Here is a 21,800-nt window from a genome sequence, read left to right on the forward strand (position 1 = left end):
TAGATGCTGTGAGGCTGTTTCCCCTGGCTGGAGAAACTAGTTCTGGGGAGCATAGTCTCAGGATGAGGGGTCAGCCATTTAGGTTCAAGATGAGGAAAAATTTCTTCACTCAGATGGTTGTGAATCTTTGGCATTTTCTACCCCAGAGGGCTATGGATGCTGAGTCATTGAGTATATTCAAGACTGAGAGATAGATTTTTGGACTATAGGGGAATCAAGGGATATGGGGATCGTGCAGGAAAGTCAAGTTCAGTTCGAAGATCAGTCATGATCTTGTTGAATAGCGGAGCAGGCTCAATGGGCCATATGGACTACTCCTGCTCCTATTTCTTATTCCTCTCTCAGTTGTCCTTTTGACCATTTTGTTTTTTCCCTTTCCTGTGTACTGTTTTTTTTTCTGGTGTGTTGCTCTTCATTATCAACTCTATGAGGGATGTGGAACAATGGCGGGTAAATGGAGTTGAGGTACAGATCAGCCATGGACTAATTGAATGGTAGAATATAGACTGGAGTGGTTAAATGGCCTACTCCTATTGCTATGTTCCTATTTTTGTTTCCTGGTACTCCCTCATTCTCATTGCTCCTTACTTCATTTTAATTTAAGCAGTTCCTTAGTGTAAGCAATGTGTTTCTCATAGGATACTTTTTGCAAGGCTGTACTCACAGTGCAAACTTTTACTCGACGAGAGCACGGATCGGAGAATTGGATATGGAGGCTAGTGTACCTGACTCGTGGTGCTCCCAATTTTGCAGTAAAATTAGTCACCACCTGAGGTCACCCCTGAACCTGCCACTGATGTATTCTGCTCAATGGTAGTCTGCAGACAGAGAACCCTTGCCTTATTGCTCGTGGGAACTGGGTAGCAAATACCTTCTCCATTTTGATTGAAAATCCAGTTTAAAAAATCTCTTCTGAACCATTCTTGCTTCATGAAGATAATTTTTCGATATTGAAAACTAAATAAATGATAAACTTTTGAGCATTTTATGAGGTGATTTTTGTTTGTTTATGGAAATTTATGTTTACTAAAGACTCTATAATTATAGTCAGCAAACTCGCTAATAATGCACTAACTGCTTTAAAGCAGGAACATGAAGACAGGAACTGGCTGATGACAAGAAAAGTAGAGGATGTTTGATCACTCACAAGAGGCCAGTCACATGAGGAGACTGACAGGTGGGAACGTGGTGGATGGAAGTGGTGTCTGGTGGTATAAGAGCAGTGAAGGGCAGTTTTGGTTACACAGTTTGCCAGGAGGAAGGTGAGTGGTGCATTTATTCCTCTTGGAGTATCCTCACTTGCACAGCTGACTGAGGTCAGAAACACAAAGCGACTTCTGGTCACGCTATGTCTCTGCTTAGCAGCAGCCAGCCCCACTTCAGCCACCATTACCGCCCCTTTGACACCATTTAGAAATGACTCATCCTGTTCTTCCACTACTACATAAGTAAAGCCCTCCAGAATATGGATCTCTACACTGATTCCAGCTTCAGATTGTGTTGATGATGCTGAGTGCTGTGTTGAGTAACTGACAGCTTGTTGCCCCGAGTTTGTAGCCTATTTGTTAAGAGATTGAAAGGTCACGTGATAAATACATGTGCATAGTTAGACGTGCTGTTGTAGTAGAGACGATGAATGGCATTTTTCATGGGATATCACAGTCAATGATTTGCAACTACAGAAACATATTTGCACAGTGAAGGTATGCAATTATCAGTAAGCAAACCAGAGGGATGATTTTAATGCACCCCGATCAGTGGGAATGGAGCGGGGAGTGGATAAAGTGGAGCGGGGAGTGGATAAAGTGGAGCGGCTCCATTTCCTGCTCCATTCTTACTGATCTATAATTTTAACGCCACTGATTTTGAAGTACATGGAATTTTAACCGGCTCCTGAGCCCTCCTCTAAACCTGCTTGGAAGCCAGCAGATAAGTTAGCAGGCAGCAAGCCCACTAAAGTAGGACTTAGTTTAGGGTGCGGAGGAGTAGGAATACTCCTCCGGACCCCACAAGGAAATTCTGGGCCTCTGCTGCCCCAGGTTTCCAACCCCCCCCCCCCCATCACCCAGCCGCAAAACCCTCACAACCCCGCCCCCCCCCCCCCAACCTTGCTGTTGGCGGGCTGCCCGATTTTCATCCTTTACCGCCGGCCAGCTGTCACTTTCGGCCTGAAACGTCCAAGCAGCCATCTGGCAGGATTCAAATGAGGCCCGACAATTAAAACCTGCTGGGCTTATGACTCGCAATCTTACGCAGGATTGTCTCCCGGTCCTGCTTGTTTCTCGCTGGAAGTTAAAATCGGCTCTCAAGATTGTACTCTTCTCCCCCAGCCTTTGCATCATCCTTTGTACTCCATTATAGCCATCTCAAAAAAGGGTAAGTAGTTTTACTTGTTGTATCCTGTTTCCCATTTGCCCTCAGTGCCTTCTTTTATAAGCATCTTTCTTCTGCAAGAGGAATAATATGCTTTAAACTGGGACATAGCCTAAAAATTAGAGCCAGGACTTGCAGGAGTGAAGTTAGGAAACACTTCTATACGCAAAGGGCGGTAGAAGTTTGGAATTCTCTTCCACAATCAGCAGTTGATGCTAGCTCAATTGTTAATTTTAAATCTGAGATTGATAGATTTTTGTTAACAAAAGATATTAAGGGATATAGGGCTAAGGCGGGTATTTGGAGTTAGGTCACAGATCCGCCATGATCTCATTGAATGACGGAACAGGCTCGAGGAGCTAAATGGCCTACTCCTGCTCCTATTTTCTATGAATAAGTGGATGTCTTATACTGTGTATATTAGGCAACAGCAGTGTAGTTTATGGCCTTATGCATCACTTAGCTGAATATGAAGCTCGGTTCCTTGGCAACCGATTGGGAGCTGACTGTGCATTGGAATTATCAGCTGACAGAATGACAGTATTAATTTAAGTGAGAGTTCAGAATTTCAGTACATCATACTTGCTGAATTTTCATGGAGGATATCCTTTGGTGGATTTAAAATAAAGCAACTAGGAGGATGAATTCCTCTTAGTGCAAAGACTGTATTAAATTCGGGTTAATATTGTTATCTATTTCAGTCTTTCATGCTGGCATTTTATGTTTATCCATTTTTTGATTGTTTTGTTGTTTTTCAAAAATCTTCATCACTTCCCTTTGTGTTGCAGTCCCAGTGAGTTACTGGATCAATTTAGCTTAAGTGGACTGAGGTACTCAAGCAAATGTGCATGACACCTTTAACTTATTCTGATTGGCGTAAATGGTTTCTCATCTACATGGCAGCCTTTCAATTTGGCCGCCTATGTTTATTCATGGTTATCCTTACTGCTCACGTTGGCACTTTTCCTGAGGTCAGACATCTTTTTCCAGATATTCCTCTAGCTTTTCCGTGTAGGTGATCCCATGTCCTGGGCCAGGGCAATGTCTTTTTATGTTTGTTTCACCCCCTGGTTGTTGATGGGTTGCCCATCTGAACTGTACACAGCACATCTCCGATCCCTCTCTCCATCTAATATTAGCTGCAGATTTTCCTCTGAAAAGCAGTACAAGCCTTCTGGACCATCTGATCATTTTACCCAGAAATTGCCGACCCCACCGTGTGTTATTTATGCCAGTTAAGTGGCTGTTTAGTTAGTTGAATGCTATTCTTTTAGGTCTTTTTGGATTGGCCACACAGTTAAGTATTAGTTTAAGCACATCCCAATGAACCTGAATTTTCAGGAAACACAGAGTAACGTTGTATATTCCTGACAATGTGCAAAATAAAGGCAAAAATATTAACTCCCTTTTAAAGGCTGAATTCACACTATTACAAAGGGACACTAGTCTACTAACCATGCATAATTGGGAAATTGTGGGCAAGCGGTCCATGATTTTCCATCCATTCATTTTAATCGAAGCAAAATTATCTCTTTAATTTTCTGTCCATGTACTAAGAAGAATTTCATCCCCTAGATGCTTTATTTTAAGTCCACCAAACCCAACTACTATGATGCACAGAATTTTTAAATTCTCACCTAAATTAATACAGCTATTCCGTCAGGCAGTATGAAGCAGTAACAGCACTGGACGTTAAGGAGCCTGCAGTTACTCATCATAAATTTCCAGCCAAAGCAGTACATAACACAAATGGGAATTCACAGAATGAGGATAAAATAGAAGTATAAGACTTTTAAGCACTAAGGATAATCAATGGACGGTGTATTTACAGATAGTATCAGTGAAATTGTTCTGATCTACAACTGTTCATAACGTGCTCATTATAGGTGGTGAGCTGATATGTTGAGAGGTCACTTCAGCCCTGACCAGCCTTTCATGACTCATCCCAATGTGTCCAATTAGCTCTTCACTGTACAGGTAGAATCATGCACGCTCCTCACTTTTGTTCCCTTGGCACATTATTGATTTAGCTATATGTGCTATGCATTAACATTTCAAGAGATGCTTTTAAATTTCAGCTCCAATCTGAGAAAGTGGAGCTATATTGGCTTCCCAGTGTGTCATCCTGTCCCAATTACGCTTCCACTCAGCACCGTGCTCCATCAGATGCTGTGTAAAGGCAGAGCCAGTGGGCTCTAAATTGGCCGTGTAGCGCTCGTTGTTTTGGTGCTATGCGGACTCCTAAGGACCCAAAATGATGTCCAGAATGCGTGCGCCCACTTCTAGCGTGACGTGCTCCGGACGCCACCTTGGTAAAGGAGTTCGTGCATGCGTAGATAACGAACAGCGGCACCGTGTAAAGTAGGGAGAATATGTAGTAGATCAGTGTGCAACGCTGATTTAAAGGGACAGATGCGATTTTGGAACTCAATGCTCCAGCCAAAGCACTATCTTAACCTCGCACAGCTGAACAGGTCTTAAACAGCGTTGAGGACCCCCCCCACCAGTGCTATTAAAAGGGATCATGCAGGAGTTACAGTTTGGTTGTTGGATTATTGCTTCTGGCTGCTGATGCATTTGTACCTGTTTTTGGAGGTCTCCTATACTTGAATAGTTGGACTAGAGGACATAGCCCAAAACTTAGAGCCAGGACTTGCAGGAGTGAAGTTAGGAAAAGGTTCTACATGCAAAGGGAGGTAGAAGTTTGGAACGCTCTTCCTCAAACGGCAGTTGATGCTAACTCAATTGTTAATTTGAAATCTGAGATTGACAGACTTTTGTCAACAAAAGGTATTAAGGGAAATGGAGTTAGGTCACAGATCAGGCATGATCTCATTGAATTGTGGAACAGGTTCAAGGGGCTAAATGGCCTATTCCTGTTCTTATCTTCCTATGTTCTTATAACAAAGTTTCCACACTCTACAGGGACTGGGCTGGCTAGTTGACAGGCAACAGCAAGGGCACTGGCGGAGTGGCAGGAGTGGGACAGGAATGCTGTCATCCTGAGAGAGGACAGTGGGTTCATGTTCCATGGAGCCACTCCCACTTGCTGCCTTCTGTTAAACGCCATCTTCTCCTGCAAGAAAGTGGGACGTTTGTCGGTCAGTGTCCTGCAAAATGTTTGGGTGATGCGGCTGTCATGGTTGAATAGCTGCCATTGTGTGTGTCCTGTGAGTTGTGGGTGTGCGGCTTGCAACAGTGGTAATGTGTGAGGGTAAGGGGAAGCATCTGATTAGAATAGTAGAGTACTGATTGAAAGAGTTTGTTGATAAGTGGGTGATGGGGGTGTAGTGCGTGGAGGAGTAGATGTGGCTAGTGGTGCAGTTGGAAGGAGATGCCACTTGATAGTTGACCTCACTCACCTTGACCACTCGTGTCAAAGCATTGAACTTCTTCCTGCACTGCATCCATGTTCGTAGTGCTATACGCCTGGCATTGACTTTGTCCCCTACTGCCTCCCACTGTCTCTTGAGCATATGTCTCGAGGCCTCTTGCCTCCCCTGCGAATATAGGATGCCCCTCCTTCTGTCCACTTCTCGCACCATGGCCTCTAGTGCATCATCAGAGAACCTTGGTGCAGACTCTCTCGCAGGCCTGGTACAAACTCAGATCGGCTGATTGGTGAGGCCTGGCGTGCAGATTGGAGGATGTGGGATTTAGTAGTGCTCAACCTTTATTCAATTTTTAAAAAATAACTCAACAGTTTGTAAACATGGGGCCAGGCCCTGCATCTGTGTTTTACACGTGCGATGTCTGATCCCCGTTCAGACTCTGTGCGGACCCGTATCTTACATTTTGCAAATAGGAGGTGCAGGCTGCCTTTAAGTGGTGCTAGCCACTCGCGATATCTTGGCCCCCTGCTAGTGAGCAGCCACTCAACTTCGCAGCTCGGCTTGGCTGCTCGCATTAGTCAGGTAAATCACCAGGCAGCACGAATGTTATGTGCTGCCAGCATCTCAATGACTGGGTGTGGGTTAATCGCGCACTGTAACCCCGGTGCCCAGTTTCGGGGGTTATCTAATACAACCCCCTGTGTGTCCTAAGACTGACAAACAGTCTAACTACAGTCGGTGAAAGTTTTGCATGTTTTTCTAAAGTAAAAGTACCTAAATTGGAGCAAGTATCACAGTAGTTAAATCTAATGGTTCGGAAATTGCTCATAAAATAACAGCGATGCTAACGGCATTGTTATTTCAGGGCAAATGGAAGAGCAAGTTCTGGCAAGTGCACATGCGCAGTTAAACACGGAAATCTGGAAATTGCTTTACCATTTGCCTTACTGGTTTGAAAGCTGCACGGGAAGGACAGTTCATTGGCTGAATGAGTGGACCAGTGGGAACTTGCTCTCCTGCCCAGCTGGAAACGAATTAATCTCTCCATAAAAAAGGTACGCTGGATTTTTTAGTTCTAAACTAACTTTTAACGGTGTGGTAAGTCTTAATAACTGCCAAACAACTTCTCTGGCACTGAAAATTACGTGGAGCCTCATTACTTCTGATTTTAATTGTTGTTGGACATTTATAAAAAGTTTTAAAAAATTGTTTGTAACCTCCCCTTTAATTCTTTTTGTGATTATTTTAAATTTCTGTCCCATCATTATAATTTATCAGTATTTACTTTACTTTATTCCTGTATAATCTCTCTCTTTTATCTCTCTTTTTAGTTTTATATTTCTTACTCTCTTTTTATTTTCCTGTCTCGAACTGATTTTACATTGAATTTACTGTTGTCGCTTTCACTTCCTGGTTCTGATTGCACGGCTTGTCAAGGATGTTTCAAGATGATTGGTTGAGGGAGAGATTATTTCTCCGCTCTCACAGCTCACAGAAGCCCGGGAAAAGATGCTGCTCTTTTTGCCTCTCACCATTAGAGGAAGTTCCCGCACTAAAGCCTACGAATAGTTTGTTGGTCAGGCGGGCGACATTTGTTCGCTGTTCAGTGCAGTTTCCAGGCCAATGAAATGATAATGAACACTCCCAGCCACATCTGTTAATCTGAAAATTAATCACTAAGTAGTAATAGCAGCAAGCGTGAAACTTTTATCTATTTATTTATTGCTGACTTTATGAAACATGTAAAAAGTTGTAGTGAGTGGTACTGGTAAAAGGGTTTTTAATGTTACGCCACCATGCTGTGAAAACCATAGGAATGCATGTTATACTGCACAGAATCATAGAATATTCTGGCACTGAAATAGGCCATTTGGCCCATCTGCAGCAGTATTTTTCTGCACCTGAGCCACCTAGTCTAATACCAATCTCCTGCTCACTACCCTTGCCCTTTATAATTTTCCCTTTTCAAACAACTATCTAACTCACTTTTAATTTATGGGCTCTGCTTCAACAACAATTTGTGGCAGAGAATTCCAAATTCTAACTACATTCAGTCTAAAGAATTGTTTGTAACCTCCTCTTTAATTATTATTGTGATTATTTTAATTTTCTGTCCCATCATTATCATTTATCAGTATTTACTTTACTTTACCCCTTTATAATCTTGACAATCTCTATCAGATTACTCTTTAACCTTCTCAGTTGCAGTGAGAAAAGCCCAAACATCTCATGTCTGTCATCACAATGGTAACCCTTCATTCTTGGTAACATCTTAGTGAATCTATACTGCACCATTTCCATTGTTTTTATAACTTCCTATAATGGGTTGCTCAAAACTATACACAATACTCCAACAACTGCAGTCTAATTAATATCTTATACAGATTCAATATTGGCCCCTTGCTTTTTTAGTATATGCCTGTAGATACAAAAGCAATGATTCTATTTGTTGTTTTGTGGCCTAATCTACTTGCTGTGTTACCTTTTAAAGACCTGTGGATTTACACATCAAAGTCCTTGTACACCATTTAAGGTGTATTTCCTTTATATTTTCATACTTCCAAAATGTACTGCCACACCTTTTTCTACATCAAACTGTACCTGACATCTATTTGCCCATTCTGCTAGTCTGTCAATGTTCTTTTAGTCTTTCACAGCCTTTGTTACAATTTGCCATACTCTCCCATTTTGGTGTCATGAGCAATTCATATCATCATAGTCTCATTGTATGTAAAGTGCAGGAGGAGGCCATTCGGCCCATCATGCCTGTGCTGGCTCTTTGAAAGAGCTATCCAATTAGTCCCATTCCCCTGCTCTTTCCCCATAGCCCTGTGATTTTTTTTCCCCTTCAAGTATTTATTGAATTCCCTTTTAAAAATTATTATTGAATCTGCTTCCACTACCCTTTCAGGCAGTTCATTCCAAATCATTACAACTTACTGCATAAAAAAATGTTTCCTCATGTTGCCTCTGGCTCTTTTGCCGATCACCTTAAATCTGTGTCCGCTGGCTACCAACCCGTCTGCCACTGGAATCAGTTTCTTCTTATTTACTCTATCATAACCGTTCATGGTCTTGAACACCTCTATCAAATCTCCTCTTAACCATCTCTGTTCTAAGGAGAACAACCCCAGCTTCTCCAGTCTCTCCACATAACTGAAGTCCCTCATCCCTGCTACCATTCTAGTAAATCTCTTCTGCACTCTCGTTAAGGCTTTGACATCATTCCTAAAGTGTGGTGCCCAGAATTGAACACAATACTCCAGCTGAGGCCTAACCAGTGTTTTATAAAGGTTTAGCATACCTTCTATGTTTTTGTACTCTATGCCTCTATTTATAAAGCCAAGGATCCAGTATGCCTTTTTAACAGCCTTTTCAACTTGTCCTGCCACCTTCAAAGACTTGTGTACATACATCCTCAGGTCTCTCTGTTCCTGCACCCCCTTTAAAATTGTACCATTTTGTTTATATTATCTCTCTTCATTCTTCCTACCAAAATGCATCACTTCACACTTCTCTGCATTAAATTTCATCTGCCATGTGTCTGCCCATTCCACCAGTCTGTCTATGTCCTCCTGAAGTCTGTTATTCTCCTCCACATTGTTTACTACATTTCCGGGTTTCATGTCATCTGTAAACTTTAAAATTATACCCTCTATACCCAAGCCCAGGACATTAATATATAACAAAAAGAGCAGTGGTCCTAATACTAACCCCTGGGGAACACCACGATATACTTCCTTCCAGTCTGAAAAACAACCATTCACCTCTACTCTCTGCTTTCTGTCCCCTAAACAATTTTGTATTCATGCTGTCACTGTTCCTTTAATCCCATGGGCTTTAATTTTGCTAATAAGTCGATTATGTGGTGCTATATCAAATGCCTTTTGAAAGTCCATGTACACAACATCAAAGCACTACCCTCATCAACCCTCTCTGTTACTTCATCAAAGAACTCAATCAAGTTAGTCAAACACGAATTTCCTTTAAAAAAAATCCATGCTGACTTTCATTTATTAGCCCATACTTTTCCAAGTGCCAATTTATTTTGTCCCGGATTATTGTCTCTAAATGTTTCGCCACCACTGACGTTAGGCTGACTGGCCTGTAATTGCCGGCTTTATTCCTCTCCCCTTTTTTGAACAGGGGCGTAACATTTGCAATCCTCCAGTCCTCTGGCACACCCCCATATCTAAGGAGGATTGGTAGATTGTGGCCAGAGCCTCTGCAATTTCCATTCTTACTTCCCTCAGTAGCCCAGGATACATCACATCTGGACCAGGTGACTTTTTTACTTTGAGTACAGCCAATCCTTTAAGTACCTCCTCTTTATCTATTTTTTATCCTATCCAATATCACTACTACCTCCTCCTTTACTGCTACAATGGCAGCATCCTCTTCTCTAGTGAAGACTGATGCAAAGTATTCATCATGCCCTCTGCCTCCACAAGAAGATTTCCTTTTTGTTCCTAATCGGTCCCACCCTCCCTTTGACTACTCTTTTACTATTTATATGTTTCTAACAGACTTTTGTGTTTCCTTTTTTGTAAGCCGCTAATCTATTTGCATAGTCTCTCTATGCCCCTCTTATTCCCTTTTTTAGATCTCCTCTGTACTTTCTGTATTCAGCCTAGTTCTCTATTGTATTATGAACCTTACATTCATCATGAGCCTCCTTTTTCTGTTTCATTTTAATCTCTAAGGGGGTTAAATTGGTAACCCCCGAATCCAGGTGCGGGCATGGCAGTGCGTGATTAACCCACGCCCGGTGGTTCTGATGCATGCAGCATGTGAGATTCATGCTGCCTCCTCACTTACTTGATTGTAGTGCAGCAGCCAGGCCAAGCTGTGTTGTTCTCACCAGCCTCTCACTTCTCACCAGCAGGGGGGGCTCAGCTGTCACGAGAGTTGCTCGCACCTCTTAAAGTCAGCCTGCACCTCTTAAAGGCAGCCTGCAATTCTTATGTGCAAAATATAAGATACGAGTCCGCACGGAGTCTGAATGGAAATCAGACATCGCTCATGTAAAACACAGATGCAGGTCCCATCCCTATGTTTACAAACTGATGAGTTATGTTAAAACATTGAACAAAGGTTGCGCACTACTAAATCCCACATCCTCCAATCTGCACACCAGACCTCACCAATCTGCCGATCTGAGTTGGTACCAGGCCTGCGAGAGTGCATGCACCAAGGTTCTCTGCTGATGCACTAGAGACCTTGGGTGCAAGAGATGGACAGAAGGAGGGACATCCTATATCCGCAGGGGGGCAAGAAGCCCTCCAGACATACGCTTCCGAGGCAGTAGGAGACAAAGTCAATGCCAGACGCATAGCACCACGAACATGGATGCAGTGCAGGAAGAAGTTCAATGTTTTGACACGAGTGGTCAAGGTGAGTGAGGTCAACTATCAAGTGGCATCTCCTACCAACTGCACCACTAGCTGCATCCACTGCTCCACTCACTACCCCCCCAACACCCACCTACTGACAAACTTCTTCAATCAGTACTCAACTCTTCCAATCAGATGCTTCCTCTCACCCTTACACATTACCACTGTTGCAAGCCGCACACCCACAACTCACAGGTCACAAACACTGGCAGCTATTCAACCATGACAGGCACATCACCGAACATCCTGCAGGACACCGACACACATCTCCCTTGTAGGGGAAGGTGGTGCATTACAGGAGGCAGCATGTGGCAGTGGCATTTAGCCCATTAAACCTGTTTTGCCATTCAATGAGATCATGGTTGATCTGTGAGCTAACTCCATATACCTGCCTTAGCCCCAGAACCCTTAAAACCCTTGCTTAATAAAGATCTATCAATCTCAGATTTAAAATTAACAATTGAGCTAGCATCAACTGCCATTTGCAGAAGAACGTTCCAAACTTCTACCACCTTTGCATGTAGAAGCGTTTCTTAACTTTACTCCTGCAAGTCCTGGCTCTAAATGTTAGGCTTTGTCCTCTAGTCCAAGTATTCAAATATAGCAGACCCTCCAGGCTGTCTACGACATGTTCAGCTGGTCGTGGTTAAGACAGTGCTTTGGCTGCAGCATTAAGTGCCAAAATGGTGTCTATCCCTTTAAATCAGCATTGCACACTGATCTAATGCATAGTCTCCTTACTTTACATGCTGTCGGCGTTCGTTGTCTGCGCCTGTGCGAACCCCTTTAGCAAGATGGCATCTGGCAAATGTCACGCTAGAATTGTGCGCATGCATTCCCGATGCCATTTTGGGACCTCAGGAGACCGAGTAGCGCCTGAAAATCAGGCGCTACACGGCCGAATTTCTAGCCCATTATCTTTAATCATCCAGGGAGCTCTATCTTTGGATGCCCTTCCTTTCCCCCTCATAGGGATGTGTCTACTTTGTACCCGAACGAACTCTTCCTGGAAGACCTCCTGATGTTCAATTACTGTTTTGCCTACCAATTTTTGATTCTAATCCATGCCCAGGCAAGATTTAACTCACTGAAATTTGCTTTCCTCCAGTTAAGCATTTTCACATTTGATTTTTCCTTGTCCTTTTCCATAAATATTCTAAACCTAATGATATTATGATCACTGTTCCTAAATACTCTTCCACTGAAAAATGCTCCACCTGTCCCACTTCATTCCCCAGATCTTGATCCAGTGCTGTTTCCTTCCTGGTTGGGCTGGAAACATACTGGGCATAATTTTAGTCGGGAGGTGGGAAGGGGGCAGGGGGATCGAATTGCTGATGGGAAAGCTGGAAGTACGGTTTCCCGGCCTACTGGCCAGCCTGATTGACGGGCTGGTCTCAGTCGGATGGGAGAAGAGTAAGGAAGAGGTAAGTGTTCAGGAAAGTCTTAGATTGGGTGGGGGTGGGGCATATATGGGGGGCATTGGGGGAATCGGGGCATCAGTGGGGGAGTTAGTCATCGGGGGAGTCAGTCATCGGTGGGGGAGTCAGTCATCAGTGGGGGGAGTCAGTCATCGGTGGGGGGAGTCGGGCTCGGAGGTCATCGGGCGGGCGGATTGCGGGTCAGTCACTTGGGGGGGGGGGGTCAGTCACCAAGGGGAGAGTGGTTGGGATCGAGGGTCATTGCGGGGGTCGCGATCATTTCGGGGGGGGGCCACGATCGTTGGGAGCACGATCGTTGTGGGGGGTATTTTTTAATGCCCCCCCCCCTACCCCCAACCCATTTTTCAGGGTTAAAATCATGTCCATTGTTCCAGAAAGTTCTTTTGAACACATTTTAAGAATTCCTCCCCCTCTTTGCCCTTTACACTGTTACTGTCCCAGTCTATATTGGAATAATTGAAGTCCCCCATTATCACTACTCTATAGCTTTTGCATCTTTCTGTAATTTGCCTGCAAATTTGCTCCTCTATCTCCTTCCCACTATTTGGTGACCTGTAGTGTACACCCAGTAGTGTAATAGCTCCTCTATTGTTCCTTAATTCTAACCAAATAGATTCTGTCTTTGACCCCCTCAACTACATCATCCCTTTTCAGTGCTACAATAGTTTCTTTGATCAACACTGCCACCACCCCACCCCACCCCATTTCTTTCCTTCCCTATCTTTCCTGAATACCTTGTAGCCAGAAATATTAAGTATATATTCCTCCCCTTCTTTGAGCCAGGTCTGTGTTATTGTCACTACATCACAGTCTCATGTGGCGACTTGAGCCTGCAGCTCACCAGCCTTATTAACCACACTACGTGTGTTTATGCACATACATTCTAAATTCATCTTAGATTGCCTCACATTTACCCCCGTCTGATCCCTCCTAATTCTGAACTATTCTTCACTCTACTGCTACTTGTCCCTCCCAGTCCTCTGTGCACCTTGTTTCTCCTCTCTAATGTTTCCTCCTGGTGCCCATCCCCCTGCCAAATTAGTTGAAATCCTCCCCCACATCACTAGTTAACCTTCCCTTCAGGACATTGGTCCCAGTTCTGTTGAGGTGCAACCCATCCATCTTGAACAGTTCCCTCCTGCCCCAGAACTGGTCCCAATGCCCCAAGAATCTGAAGCCCTCCCTCCTGCACCACTGCTCCAGCCACGCATTAACCTGGCTTATCCTACTATTCCTATACTCACTACGACATGGCACTGGGAGTAGTCCAGAGCTTACTACCATCGAAGTCCTGCTTTTTAACTTCCTCGCTAGCTCCTGAAACTCTGACTGCAGGACCTCGACCCTTTTTCCTTCCTATGTCATTGGTTCCCACATGGACCATGACTTTTGGCTGTTCCCCTTCCCCCCTCAAAATGTTCTGCGCCCTCTCAGTGATGTCCTTTACCCTGGCACCAGAGAGGCAACACACCATGCGGGACACACGTCGGTGATTCCAGAAACACCTGTCTATGGAATCTCTTATAATAACTGTATTTCTTTTGCCTCCCGCCCCGTGCAGCCAAGTTTCTGATGGTGCTGTGGACTTGTTCCTGACTGCAATCCCCCGAGGTGTCAATGCCCTTACCGGTACTCAACACTGAATACCAGTTTGTGAGTGCCACACTCCCCGGGGTCTCCTGCACTGCCTGCCTGTTCCTCTTAGTCTGTCTGGTTATCACCCACTCCCTCTCCGCCTGAACACTCTGTAGCTGCGGGGTGACCACCTCCAGAAACATGCTATCCACGAAACTCCCAGCTTCCTGTTTGCATTGTAACGATGCCAGCCGCCCCTCAAGCTCAGAAACTCTGAGCTTAAGCTCGAGCAGTTAGCGGCACTTCCTGCACATGTGGTTTTCCAGGACACAGTGTTCTGGAGTTCCCACATGGCCCAGGATGTGCATGCGATGGGCCCCAGCTGTCCTGCCATGTTAGCTACAGTTATTTAAACTGTTTATTTAGCTTTAAGGCACTTTACTGATTATCTGACACTAAAACACAGATCACTAAAAAACATTAACCAACCACTGAAGACACTAACCACTAAGAACAATAACCACTAAAAACACTAACCAATGAACTAAATACTTACATACTGACTTACCCTTGACACTTCTCCTTGTCTCGTGACGTCACTTTTTGACTTTACTTTACTCGCGCGGCTCCCTTTATGCTCCGCTCAGTCTCTAGTTCTTTGGTTTAAATCATTTAGAACCTCCTCCCCCCCTCCGCACTGAATTCCCACACTCACCAAATTCCCAGTTGAAAGCCCTCACTCTGTTCGCAATTCACTCCATTAGAGGTTCACTCGCTGCCTTTACCAACCTCTGTGCTCAATTGATATTTCTCCCTCAATTGCTAAATCCAAATCATTTATGTATATAATAAATAACTACAGCCCCAACACAGGCCTGAAACATCATTCACCCCATCTCTCCATTCCGGGAAACAACTTTTTATCCCTATGTAACTTCTTTTCGCCCCATATACATTACAATCTATTATCCCATGTTAAAGTCTGTGCACAATGATGCATCTTGTATAGGTGTCAACTTGATACAGTAGTAGCATTCTTCCCTCTGAGTCAGAAAGGTTATAGATTCATGCCCCATTCCAGGACTAGACTACATAATCTAGGCTGAGATGATGTCAGGACTTTTTTTTTAACATTACACACTTCTACTTCCTCTGGGCTGTCTGGAACATAGCCAATGTCTGATGTGTCTCCAGTGATTACTTATAGGTTCAGCTGACTATAGTTTAGACTTCACTGCAGAATCTTCTCTTACATCAATATATTTACATATGTTTTGCTTGCAGCAGTGTTGAGCAGTCAGGATGGGTGTTTGTTTTGGATCTCTTCCATTGTATGTCATTTTTTACAGCACTCGTAATCAGTAGGTGCTGCAGAAAGCTCAGTAAATGTGCCACAGTTGGCAACGTGTATTTCTGAGTTAGCACTTCTTAAATAAAAAAATTGGAAATGTAAGTGTAGGGTGAAGGCTCATGGTATAGGACACCATCAAGGTCGAATAGAGCAGGGCATAAGAAAAGGCAAATCTAAAGTAGGCACTGGGTGGCACCAAGCTTAGGTTTCAACAATCTGTAGGAGGGAAGCCTGGGGAAAGTAAACAGTTCCATGTGTTTACCTAGATTTCCCTACATTATATCAGTGACAATTCAAAAGTACTTCATATGAGAATACTGACCAATTGGAGGTCGCAAATAAAGAGAAATGTGTGCAGCATTTCACAGGAGCACAATAACCCTAGAATTGAAAAGTGAGTATTTTATTCCAGATCACACCTGGTGTTACTGAGTTTAACAAAGGGGAAGATATAAAAATATCGCCACAGCAGTGGAAGAAGTGAACAGTACCGAGGTTCTTCTGTTCATGGGCATGGGTATGACAGCCTTTGGTGGGCATATCACAATGAAGTAAAGGGATTGGGGGGAGGGGTGCAGCAGGGGGAGAGAATAGCCCAAGAGTGCATAAGGCATAGGAGATGGATGACTCACATTAGATACTATTCCAGGCAGCAACAAACTATGACAGACTCGGGGAATGGCGGAGGTGCAGTGTATAAGAAGGCACAGGCTCACTAGGGAGGCTGTGACTGAAACATTTCACTTGGGTTGTGAAAATCTGCAGAAACAGCAAGCTACCTGCCAGATACTAGCAGTGCCAGTGAAGGTCACCACTGTCCTCAACATTTGTATCACAGGACATTCGTGCATCATGAATTTCTTTGTGTTGCTTGTTCATGTACCCTAACTTTCCTAGTTAAAGGAGAAGCACTGGTGAATGGCTATAAAGTCAACTGGTGAGCTGCATGAGATATGGAAGGCATCTGTGACTAACGCTGATGGTCCCACATTAGCAATAGGGATTTTGTTTGGTGGAGTTTCTGTGGACTCATTGCTTTCAAAGATGGAACTTGCTGCCACTTGTGCAGAATTACATGATGCCACTGACATGACTGCCAACCAGTTGTTTCCAAACTCCACGTGATGGCTGGCTTCAACTTACTTGAAGAATGCAAGGATTCAGAAACCTCATAGATGCCCACCAATCAATGCTTAGACAAGGCAGTAGCATTGTGAAATGTCCTCCAGCTGTAGGAAATTTTCACTTATCCAAGCCGTAAATGTCAGACAGATTGTTGGAGAGTATATTTAGATGAGGCAGAAACAATAGAGCTGGATGTTGCTGATATACATGTGGAAACTTCTGGTTGATATCGCTGAAGGGAAGCATGTAAATGATGAAGAGGAGAGATGCAATTGGGGTACACCAGAGGTGGCTGTATGTGCAGAGAAGAGTAACTCTTGGTGATTCTAGAGAATGGAAAGGCTGTGCTTTTTGAGTAGTGGAGTGATAATGATGGTCTTGAGGGAGATAAGGGCAGCACTGGAAGATAGGCAGGTTGAAGATATCGATGAGACTGGGGCTGAGGAGGTGAGGTAGGACGAACGGAAGCCGGGACGGGAGAGGGTTGAGGGAGCAAGTGGCGGGCTTCATGGATGAAATTAAGGCACCATGTGATAAGTGGAGATAGGGGAGAAACTGCAGTTAATGGGATGGGTGAAGGCTCATTTGGGAGGAAGGGCTGGGAGTTGATCAGGCACGGCAGGGAGTTAAAGGATCAACATTTCAGGTGCATCATGATTGCTGCAATTTCTTATTTCTAAAGAAATTGAATTCTTAAGAAGCGCACATTCCAAAACCGATTTGATTAATGGATCATAAATTACCTTGAAAAACAGGCGTTTCTCTAGTTCTTTGAAAAATAGGAAAATCCAATAGACAAGTTTGTGAATAGCTCTGGTATTTACTCATTCTTAAATGTAACTCTTTCAGGGGACCTGGTTTTTCCATGATGTTGATTCTGTTTTTTCTCTGTCGGCAGAAGACAGAAACTACAAGTTATGTACATTTGAGCTTTCTGCGTAATCTGCCTTTTTCTTGAATGCCAATGCTGAGACTGAGGGAACAAATAATGGAGGAGATAATTCAAACTGTATTAACTGTGGCAAAAAGACAACTATTTTGTCTGATTAAACTCAAGTCCAGAAACTGCATAGCACCAAAGTAGCCACAATTCAATATCATTTAGGTAATCTCACCCCAACTTATAGGAACAGATGTTGTGGAAAATGGAATTCTCATGCGGAAAAGGAGAACAACAGAAGGCAGATGACAGATTAGAATGCTCCTAATCTTTTTAAAATAGTGCTCAATTTGGACGGGGTCCAAACTTTGTGACATTCGTTATCTGGAGTGGCTCAAGGACATCAATAAGGAGCAGTAATAGAGAAGTTGTGCTCTGAGCCTATTGCTATTTGGTTTGGCTACTTGCCAATTCCTATTACTGCTGGCGTTGGTGGCACAAAATAGGACAACATTCGTCAACACTTCCAACTACCAGTAAAACATTAGGCTTTATAAATAAATATTTCTAAAGCCCTACAAAAATATAGGGGTAGATTTTAGTCTTTACCTCCTGCCATTTAGCATCACCTGGAGGAGTGCAGAGAGGGAAATTCAGCAGGTGGATTGTACGTCCCTAACACCACCTGCCTCGTTTTCTTCCATTTAAATGAATGGAAGGGAAATTGTTCTGTAACAGGTGTGCCATCCTCCCCACCCAGTTTTCCCACTCTGTGCACCACCCAGGTGATGCTTAACGCCCAGGCGGTAAAGATAAAAATCTGCCCCTGCATTTTTGTAGGGTTTTAGAACTATTTTCCAGAATCATTATTTAATTGCTTTTTAAAGAGCATAAGCTAAATATTTGTAAAATGTAGAATTTGCTCAGCAATCATTGCAAACAGTCCGTTAGTAAACTTGCAGAGTGGCCTTCAGAACTGGGTCATTATAAAATGCTTTGTATTCATACCACAGCCCAATGGACAGAATGATAAAGGTAGTATCTGTTCTAATGGCTCTGTTCCCTATTTGCTATAAACATTATGGTAATCTCCTCTGAGAGCAGATCACAGACATTAATATATACATCTATAGAAAAAAAAACTTAGATGGATGTTGATATTTTGTATTTGAAAAGTCTGAACTATATATCTTGCTTTTCTAGCCCTTTATGCTGAAAAGTGTTTTTTTCCCCTCCTGAATGAGTGACAGATTGCTGACTAAAGGACATTAATCTTTCACACTGCATCTGACCTATCTCATGATACGTTAATGAATCTTGAAGTATGTGGAGGAGGATCAGTTGACAGCTTTCTTCCTCACCTGCCATGCTTGGTAATTCTCGAGAAGCGGAAGACAGTGGTTGAAGGACACGACTAGAATCAAGCAGCGGTGAACTCATTACACTGTAACCAAGAAAAGGTTACTCTACAATATGACATTATAAGTCATAGACATGTCTTAGTGGACTTAAAGCAATATGGTTGGTGAATTTTTTGTAGAAGATGTAAATTAAATTATGTTCTTTCATTGGAAATAGTAAAATCTCAATACTATGAAAGATTAAAATTGTATGATGCTGTATCAATAATTTCAGGTGGTTTCCTGGGTAATATGGTTTTAAAGTGCAGTTCAGTTCCCATATAAAGATAACGGCAGATAAACATGCCGTTAAATGATCTTAAAAGAAGAGATTCTTTTAATCCTATGTGTTAAATTTAAGTATTTTATTTTCAGTTAGATAAGAAAGAAAGAAAGAACTTGCATTTATAAAGTGTGGGCCAAATTTTGCTGGAGCAGGACATCTCGTGGCATGCCCCATTAGTTAGACTTACAATTGCACGTTTAGGTTTTAAAAACTTTTGCTCACAAAGTTTCTGGAAGCGCGAGCTGATAATGGCACAGTGAGGGAAACGGGCATCTGGGACCTTGGTGAACAACGGGATAAATAGTGTATCTCCCTAACCAATGAGATTAAAGGATTGAGAAATAAACAGAGGAAGGACTGAGAAGGAGGGTGAATTAGAGTGGGTGAATTCAATGTCAAATCAGGTACAGAAAGAGAAATAAAGAGAGGGGAAGAAAGATTGGATTAAGAGAGAGAAAAAAGAGACAGAAAGGAATAGTAAGAAAAAAGTTTTAAAAATGTGAAATTTGACATTTTTAAAATCTCCTAAAACAATTCACAACCTGAAGGAATGAGACTTCACACTGATAATTGTTTACTTTCTGGGCAAAAGAGGTTGATTGGCGGTCATTAACAATTATCATATCGTTAAAAGGGTTCTTACAGTAATAATTACTAGACTTAACTTTCTGTGGCGAGTTTGATGGGCAATTAATGTGAAAATGCAGCAACTTCATGAAAATCACGGGGAGGTTAAACGCGAGATGTCGTTTTCACGAAGATAATGGCAGAGCCACTCAAATTGTGGTGAATCGCAATTCACGGGGTATCTCTTCCTCACTGCAAGTTGCTGGCTGATTTGTGCATTAATAACGGCACCGTTATTTTTCAGCAGAATCTGGTCCATTGCATCTTTCACGACCTCAGGATGTCCCAAAGCGTTTATAGCCAATGAAATACTTTTGAAGCATAGGGCAGCATTTTAGCACCCGCCAGCGGGTGCATTCCTGGCGGGGGGGCCCCGAAAATCAGGAAATCCCGTAGCGGGACCGGAGCCCGCCTCGAACCCGCGCACTTCCGGGTTCCCCGCTGACGCGCTGGCGTGCGCGCGCAGCCCCCGCTGGTGGGAACCCCGCAGGCAATTAAAGCCAGCGGGATGCCACTTGAACGTATTTATTTCGCTTGTTCAGGTCATTAACTGACCTGATTAAGGGATTATGTGAGGAGGGGTGGGATTTTAGAGCAACCTGGGACTGTTTCCCACACTGGGGAAAACACTCCAAGTTCAAATGGACCTGTTGCAGCTGTCAGCCTGTGGCAGCTGCAAAGGTCCATTTGACAGGTGGGGGAAGGAGACCCTCACCCATTGCAGGAGGCCACTCTGTCACTTGGGACAAAGTTTGGCCTCCACCACCCTCCTCCTGACAATCAAAGTCACCAACTTGCACACTTACCCCGGTGTCCAGACACATGTACCTACCTTGCGGACCTCCTCAGATGTACATCTTCTGGACGGGGGCCGCCGTAGCTGCAGTCATGACCTCCTCGGAGGGCGAACAGCATCACCAGCCTCACCATCCACGCCGTCCACCTCTGACATGTGGAGCTCCACAACACAGCGCTGTGACACATCCACCTGCACAGCAGGAGGGAGGGCTACCGCAGAGAGAGATGCGTCGCAGAGGGCACTACCCTCGCCACAGGTCCACAGACCGAGGCTCAGCTTCCTGGACCTCTCTGAGCAGCAGTGCACACGGAGGCTCAGAGTCACTCGACATGTAGTCGTGGACATCTGCAGCATCCTTCATGCCAAGCTGCTCCCGGCTGGCCCGAGCACCATCTTCTTACCTGTCGCTGTCAAAGTCACCACTGCCCTCAACAACTTCTCCTCCACATCCTTCCAGGGTGCAACCGGGGACATCGCCGACGTCTCTCAGCCGTCTGCACAAAAGAGCCCTGCAAATACACCTACACCCACTCTGCAATGATACAATGGGTGGCATCAGTTGTGGGTCTTCATAGTGATCCTCAGGAAAGGGCATTATTGCACAAACCAGACAAGATTCGCGAAGACATGGCAGTAGTGGTGCCAATATAATCTGTGATGTGAGTTGCTCAGAAATTAAATATAAGTAAAAACCATGACAAACCCTCAAACACCCTTGTGCATCCCCTTCATGCTCACGACAGGTTTGCCTTACGCTGCCTACTGCACATATGTGATGCATGCCCTGTGGCAGCAGCACGGGTAGTGGCAGGTTGAGTGAGGCTGACCGTGAAAGAGATGCATGAGAGGGTGAGTATGGGATGGAGCCATGAGATTGTATGAGGATTGGGTTGAGTGGTAGTGGCGGGATGAGTACTGGCGAGGTGAGTCGGTGCAGGTACGATGAGGATGAGGTTTGAGTGGGTATGAGGGGTGATGTGACAGAGTAGTGTTGGCAGTGCAGAAGGAGATGTGGGGTGTGGGCAGTGATGTGGCAGACGGAGTGTAGGGGAAAGAGTAAGTGTACTCACTTTGGCTGACCTACTGAGGTCATTGGAGCGCCTCCTGCACTGTATGCAGGTGGGCGATATGTTGGTGGTGCTGGTGACCTCCTCTGCCACCTCGAGCCAGGCCTTCCTGGTGGCAGAGGCAGGCCGCTTCCTCCCGCCCGCCGGGGG

This window comes from Heptranchias perlo, chromosome 6 (assembly GCF_035084215.1).
Source record: "Heptranchias perlo isolate sHepPer1 chromosome 6, sHepPer1.hap1, whole genome shotgun sequence".
Lineage (NCBI taxonomy): Eukaryota > Metazoa > Chordata > Chondrichthyes > Hexanchiformes > Hexanchidae > Heptranchias > Heptranchias perlo.